This window comes from Oncorhynchus mykiss, chromosome 22 (assembly GCF_013265735.2).
Source record: "Oncorhynchus mykiss isolate Arlee chromosome 22, USDA_OmykA_1.1, whole genome shotgun sequence".
Classification (NCBI taxonomy): domain Eukaryota; kingdom Metazoa; phylum Chordata; class Actinopteri; order Salmoniformes; family Salmonidae; genus Oncorhynchus; species Oncorhynchus mykiss.
The window spans coordinates 47,033,521-47,041,343 of NC_048586.1; positions in this window are offsets into that span (position 1 = coordinate 47,033,521).

A 7,823-nucleotide genomic window follows, 5' to 3' on the forward strand; every position below is an offset into this window, starting at 1 on the left:
GTCTGTAGTGATGCAATTAGCATCTGATACTAGCTTAAAATACATGTCTGCCTCAAGACATTAATCATTGCTTTCATTTTTTCCTATATCTTGTTTTATTTTTTGAATTAGATTCTCAGAAGTCACGGAAATATGATTTAATTTGAATTAGAAAAATATATTCAACCCCATACCATCATGGATCAAGATATGAACTGGATTAATCCCATACCATCATGGATCAAGATATGAACTGTATCAATCCCATACCATCATGGATCAAGATATGAACTGGATCAATCCCATACCATCATGGATCAAGATATGAACTGGATCAATCCCATACCATCATGGATCAAGATATGAACTGGATCAATCCCATACCATCATGGATCAAGATATGAACTGAATCATAGGTGGCGCAAATTAATTTTGAATTTGACAAAATTATATACTGTAATTAGACTACTCCTGTCTATACAAAACGAAATAAAATCCTTCAAAACACTACACATGACTTAGCCACAGAGTATCATTAGCTTCCTTTAAATTTGGGGTAGTGCACACAGCATTTCAAATATCTGATTGTTGATCTGTGGCTGTTGGTGAAAAGCATCTAAAATAGTATATCGCAAAATTAAACAACACAATAGCTGGAAAAACACAAGAGAGAGGAGACAAAGAAAATCTCTAACATGTCTATAGTTTGGCTATCAATAGGCTTTTGAAAGAACAGTAGTCTATCTATCTTATCGCCACTAGGCCTATAGCGTAAAACATTGGCCATATCCTGGGTGAGTTCGTTCTCCTGGAAAGTTTTTTTTTTTACACTAATTTTCTCCTCCAGACTAGATGGATGTCATAGCCTATAAGTCTCCCCTTTTCATAGGCCTCCATTAGATGGTTGCATTCAGTTAGTCAGTGTCAGCATGATATTACAGATTGTCTTCAATCATGGAGAGTAAAGTGTTGTAGACTTGCATGAGGCCATATTTTTTGGGGATCCTGATAAATAATGTCCCTCTAGCTGGGGCTGGGGCTGAGCTACTGTTGCTGGGGGTGATCTAGCTGGGGCTGGGCTAGCTGGGGCTGTGTTAGCTGGGGGTGAGCTACGCTAGCTGGGGCTGTGTTAGCTGGGGGTGAGCTACGCTAGCTGGGGCTGTGTTAGCTGGGGGTGAGCTAGCTGTGACTGGGCTGGCTGAGGGTGAGCTAATGTAGCTGGGGGTGAGCTACTGTAGCTGGGGCTGATCTACTGTAACTGGGGCTGTGTTAGCTGGGGCTGTGTTAGCTGGGGTTGAGCTAGCTGGGGCTGATCTACTAGCTAACTACCAGCTATCAGTCAGCAAACCATTGCTAGCGGTCATCAGCTAACCTTTAGCTCGGAAAGCTCTCGCCAGTCGAACAACGCGACTCTAACCAGAGCATAACGGACCTATTATTTTTATCCCCGGATTCCCACCGCAAACGGAACATTTTCATCTGGATCTTCACAACTAGCTAACCGCAACCCCGGATGACTACTCCTGGCTAGCGTTTCCATCCACTTAGCTTGAAGCTAGCCCGGCCAGAGCTCCTGTGCTACCACTGAAGCATACTCCTGGGCTACCATATCCGGACCCACGTCCGGTCTATCGATGTCACCGCATGAAGAGGCATAAACAGACTTAACCCCATCGCGACGTCCCCCCCGGCTAACTTTCTAGCCCTTGCTATCTGCTTGCTTGCTAATTTGGCCTGCTAACTGCTAGCCTGCCCCGGTCTACTAACTGCTAGCTTGTTTAGCCCCGTTCTGCTAACTGCTAGCTTGTTTAGCCCCGGCCTACTAACTGTTAGCTTGTTAGCACAGACCTGCTAACTGTCTGAATTGCCGTGTCCCCAGCTAGCCCAACCATTCACCGAACCCATATTTATTTTCAATCTCGCAGGGTAACCTGCCTCACCCAATGTGAAACGGAATCACAATTATTTTAAATTTTTAGAACACATTCAAGAACCTCCAGAAGCTAACCAGCTAACTAGCTGGTCATTGTTAGCCACTGCAAGCGGCTTTACCTTCTGCACAGCCAGCCAGTCTCTCCACAACAACGCCGGATTCCTGCCGTAATCCCTGGACCACTACTTCTGATCTTCACAGCTTGCACGCAGTACCGAAGCTATCCCCGAGGCCCACTTCCCGGCCTACTCAGCTGTTCACCCGAACCACACTCATACACGGCTAGAGCCCAATACTCCATCGGATCCTTGCTGTAAACTTGGCTACATAGCTGATGCCTGCTGGACACTGTGATCACTTGGCTACATAGCTGATGCCTGCTGGACTGTCCATTAATCACGGTACTCCATTCTGTTTGTTTATGTTTTTATCTGTCGGCCCCAGCCGCACTCAGGCTCTGTGTGTAGTTAATCCGACCCTCTCTGCCTAGTCAACGCCATTTTACCTGCTGTTGTTGTGCTAGCTGATTAGCTGTTGTTGTCTCACCTGCTGTTTTGGCTAGCTCTCCCAATCAACACCTGCGATTTCTGTATGCCTCGCTGTATGTCTCTCTCAAATGTCAATATGCCTTGTATACTGTTGTTCAAGTTAGTTATCATTGTTTTAGTTTACAATGGAGCACATAGTTCCACTCTTCATACCTCTGATACCTCCTTTGTCCAACCTCCCACACATGCAGTTACCTCACCCATTACAACCAGCATGTCCAGAGATACAACCTCTCTTATCATCACCCAGTGCCTGGGTTTATCTCCGCTGTACCCGCACCCCACCATACCCCTGTCTGCTCCTTTTATTCTTTGTCCCCAACGCTCTAGGCGACCAGTTTTGATAGCCTTTAGCCGCACCCTCATACTACTCCTCCTCTGTTCCGCGGGTGATGTGGAGGTAAACCCAGGCCCTGCATGTCCCCAAGCACCCTCATTCGTTGACTTCTGTGATCGAAAAAGCCTTGGTTTCATGCATGTCAACATCAGAAGCCTCCTCCCTAAGTTTGTTTTACTCACTGCTTTAGCACACTCTGCTAACCCTGATGTCCTTGCCGTGTCTGAATCCTGGCTTAGGAAGGCCACCAAAAATTCGGAGATTTCCATACCCAACTATAACATTTTCCGTCAAGATAGAACTGCCAAAGGGGGAGGAGTTGCAGTCTACTGCAGAGATAGCCTGCAAAGTAATGTCATACTTTCCAGGTCCATACCCAAACAGTTCGAACTACTAATTTGAAAAATGACTCTCTCCAGAAATAAGTCTCTCACTGTTGCCGCCTGCTACCGACCCCCCTCCGCTCCCAGCTGTGCCCTGGACACCATTTGTGAATTGATCGCCCCCCATCTAGCTTCAGAGTTTGTTCTGTTAGGTGACCTAAACTGGGTCAACACCCCGGCAGTCCTACAATCTATGCTAGATGCCCTCAATCTCACACAAATCATCAAGGAACCGACCAGGTACAACCCTAAATCTGTCAACAAGGGCACCCTCATAGACATCATCCTGACCAACTGGCCCTCCAAATACACCTCCGCTGTCTTCAACCAGGATCTCAGCGATCACTGCCTCATTGCATGTATCCGCTATGGATCCGCAGTCAAATGACCACCCCTCATCACTGTCAAACGCTTCCTAAAACACTTCTGCGAGCAGGCCTTTCTAATAGACCTGGCCCGGGTATCCTGGAAGGATATTGACCTCATCCCGTCAGTTGAGGATGCCTGGTCATTCTTTAAAAGTAACTTCCTCACCATTTTAGATAAGCATGCTCCGTTCAAAAAATGCAGAACTAAGAACAGATATAGCCCTTGGTTCACTCCAGACCTGACTGCCCTCGACCAGCACAAAAACATCCTGTGGCGGACTGCAATAGCATAGAATAGTCCCCGCGATATGCAACTGTTCAGGGAAGTCAGGAACCAATACACGCAGTCAGTCAGGAAAGCCAAGGCCAGCTTCTTCAGGCAGAAATTTGCATCCTGTAGCTCTAACTCCAAAAAGTTCTGGGACACTGTAAAGTCCATGGAGAACAAGAGCACCTCCTCCCAGCTGCCCACTGCACTTAGGCTAGGTAACACGGTCGCCACCGATAAATCCATGATTATCGAAAACTACAACAAATATTTGTCAACGGCTGGCCATGCCTTCCTCCTGGCTACTCCAACCTTGGCCAACAGCTCCGCCCCCCCGCAGCTACTCGCCCAAGCTTCTCCAGGTTCTCCTTTACCCAAATCCAGATAGCAGATGTTCTGAAAGAGCTGCAAAACCTGGACCCGTACAAATCAGCTGGGCTTGACAATCTGGACCCTCTATTTCTGAAACTATCCGCCGCCATTGTCGCAACCCCTATTACCAGCCCGTTCAACCTCTCTTTCATATCGTCTGAGATCCCCAAGGATTGGAAAGCTGCCGCAGTCATCCCCCTCTTCAAAGGGGGAGACACCCTGGACCCAAACTGTTACAGACCTATATCCATCCTGCCCTGCCTATTTAAGGTCTTCGAAAGCCAAGTCAACAAACAGGTCACTGACCATCTCGAATCCCACCGTACCTTCTCCGCTGTGCAATCTGGTTTCCGAGCCGGTCACGGGTGCACCTCAGCCACGCTCAAGGTACTAAACAATATCATAACCGCCATCGATAAAAGACAGTACTGTGCAGCCGTCTTCATCGACCTGGCCAAGGCTTTCGACTCTGTCAATCCCCATATTCTTATCGGCAGACTCAGTAGCCTCGGTTTTTCTAATGACTGCCTTGCCTGGTTCACCAACTACTTTGCAGACAAAGTTCAGTGTGTCAAATCGGAGGGCATGTTGTCCGGTCCTCTGGCAGTCTCTATGGGGGTGCCACTGGGTTCAATTCTCTTTTCTCTGTATATATCAATGATGTCGCTCTTGCTGCGGGCGAGTCCCTGATCCACCTCTACGCAGACGACACCATTCTGTATACTTCCGGCCCTTCCTTGGACACTGTGCTATCTAACCTCCAAACGAGCTTTAACGCCATACAACACTCCTTCCGTGGCCTCCAACTGCTCTTAAACGCTAGTAAAACCAAATGCATGCTTTTCATTCGCTCGCTGCCTGCACCCGCACGCCCGACTAGCATCACCACCCTGGATGGTTCCGACCTAGAATATGTGGACATCTATAAGTACCTAGGTGTCTGGCTAGACTGTAAACTCTCCTTCCAGGCTCATATCAAACATCTCCAATCTAAAATCAAATCTAGAGTCGGCTTTCCATTCCGCAACAAAGCCACCTTCACTCACGCCGCCAAACTTACCCTAGTAAAACTGACTATCCTACCGATCCTCGACTTCGGCGATGTCATCTACAAAATAGCTTCCAATACTCTACTCAGCAAACTGGATGCAGTTTATCACAGTGCCATCCGTTTCGTTACTAAAGCACCTTATACCACCCACCACTGCGACCTGTATGCTCTAGTCGGCTGGCCCTCGCTACATATTCGCCGCCAGACCCACTGGCTAAAGGTCATCTACAAGTCCATGCTAGGTAAAGCTCCGCCTTATCTCAGTTCACTGGTCATGATGGCAACACCCACCCGTAGCACGCGCTCCAGCAGGTGTATCTCACTGATCATCCCTAAAGCCAACACCTCATTTGGCCGCCTTTCGTTCCAGTTCTCCGCTGCCTGTAACTGGAACGAATTGCAAAAATCGCTGAAGTTGGACACTTTTATCTCCCTCACCAACTTCAAACATCTGCTATCTGAGCAGCTAACCTATCGCTGCAGCTGTACATAGTCTAACGGTAAATAGCCCACCCAATTTACCTACCTCATCCCCATACTGTTTATATTTATTTACTTTTCTGCTCTTTTGCACACCAGTATCTCTACCTGTACATGACCATCTGATAATTTATCACTCCAGTGTTAATCTGCAAAATTGTAATTATTCGCCTACCTCCTCATGCTTTTTGCACACAATGTATATAGACTATCTTTTTATTTTATTTTATTTTTTCTACTGTGTAATGGACTTAATTAATTAGTTAATTAAGTTAATTGTTTACTCCATGTGTAACTCGGTGTTGTCTGTTCACACTGCTATGCTTTATCTTGGCCAGGTCGCAGTTGTAAATGAGAACTTGTTCTCAACTAGCCTACCTGGTTAAATGAAGGTGAAATGCATAATATGCTTATGTTAGATACTTGTCATTAGAATGTATCCCTTTGGACTATAGTGTTGGCAGTTGCACATTTCCCTTGGCTGGGGCTCAGTCACCTGGGGCCCAGAGAGGGAAGAGGTCAGGCTTGTCTTTCACAAAGCTTATTATTATTATTAAAGATGTAGTTTAAGTATAACTCTGACTGGTGTGTGGTTTGTAACTCTCCTCATTTGGGTAAAACAGAAATATGCCACCACACTTATTGCTATTATAAACTGGTTACCAAAGTAATTAGAAGAGTAAAAACACATGTTTTGTCATACCTGTGGTATACGGTCTGATATACCACAGATGTCAGCCAATCAGCATTCAGGGTTCGAACCACCCAGGTTATAAAGAACATTTTATTCTGTATGAGGTGTGTTTAAGTAACATTGTATTGAGTAAGGGGTGTGTCTAGTTTTGTCTGAAGAGCATTCGAACATTACCATGCCTCCTTGAGGTTTATTATCTGGTTGACAAGTGCTCTGTCACTTCCTGATGGATTTCCCCCAACAAGGACCCTGGGTAATGGTATCCTAGCGAGGAATCTGGGTAATGGACATGAGCAGGTGCTGCTAGCCCGATGACATCACAGGGGAAGACGCCAAGACAATAATTATAATGAATTTCAATTAATGGAATATTAAAGCTAATGAGGAAAACGATCATCCAGAAGACATGTACTCGACAGAGAGACAAGACAAGGGCCTTACTGCAGGGTGGACTTGGGATGCAGACAATGTGTGGGTACAAAAGTTGGAGTAATGCTGTAGTACTCAACAGCTGTAGGACACATACCAGATGTAGTACACATAACATCTGTGGTATATATAACAATTTGAATCATCCTGTAGTACATATAACAGTTGGAGTTATGGTGTGGTACATGTAACAGCAGTAGTACATATAACAGTTGGAGTTATGGTGTGGTACATGTAACAGCAGTAGTACATATAACAGTTGGAGTTATGGTGTGGTACATGTAACAGCAGTAGTGCATATAACAGTTGGAGTTATGGTGTGGTACATGTAACAGCAGTAGTACATACAACAGTTGGAGTTATGGTGTGGTACATGTAACAGCAGTAGTACATATAACAGCTGTAGAAATGGCTTTGTAACCCTTTCCAGACTGATAGATGTCAACTACTTTGTTTCTCATCTGTTCCTGAATTTCTTTGGATTGCGGCATGATGTCTTGCTTTTTGAGCTCTTTTGGCCTACTTCACTTTGTCAGACAGGTTCTATTTAAGTGATTTCTTGATTTAACAGGTCTGGCAGTAATCAGGCCTGGGTGTGGCTAGTGAAATAGGGCCATGAAGGTTCAGATAGCTTTTTTCCCTTAATAAATAAAATCATCACTTAAAAACTGCATTTTGTGTTTACTTGGGTTATCTTGTGTAATATTAACATTTGTTTGATGATCTGAAACATTTAAGTGTGACAAATGTGCAAACAATTAAGAAATCAGGAAGGGGGCAAATACATTTTCACAGCACTGTATAACAGCTGTAGTGTATATAACAGGTGGAGTTCAGATGTATTAGCCTACATGTACATACTACATTTGACAGTAAATTGAGTTAAAAGTTCAATTCAATCCTTAATTACTACTAATTCTCTATTAACCAAGATAAAAAGCGATTCCAGATGTTATACCTTTTCCGTACATAACAACAGTA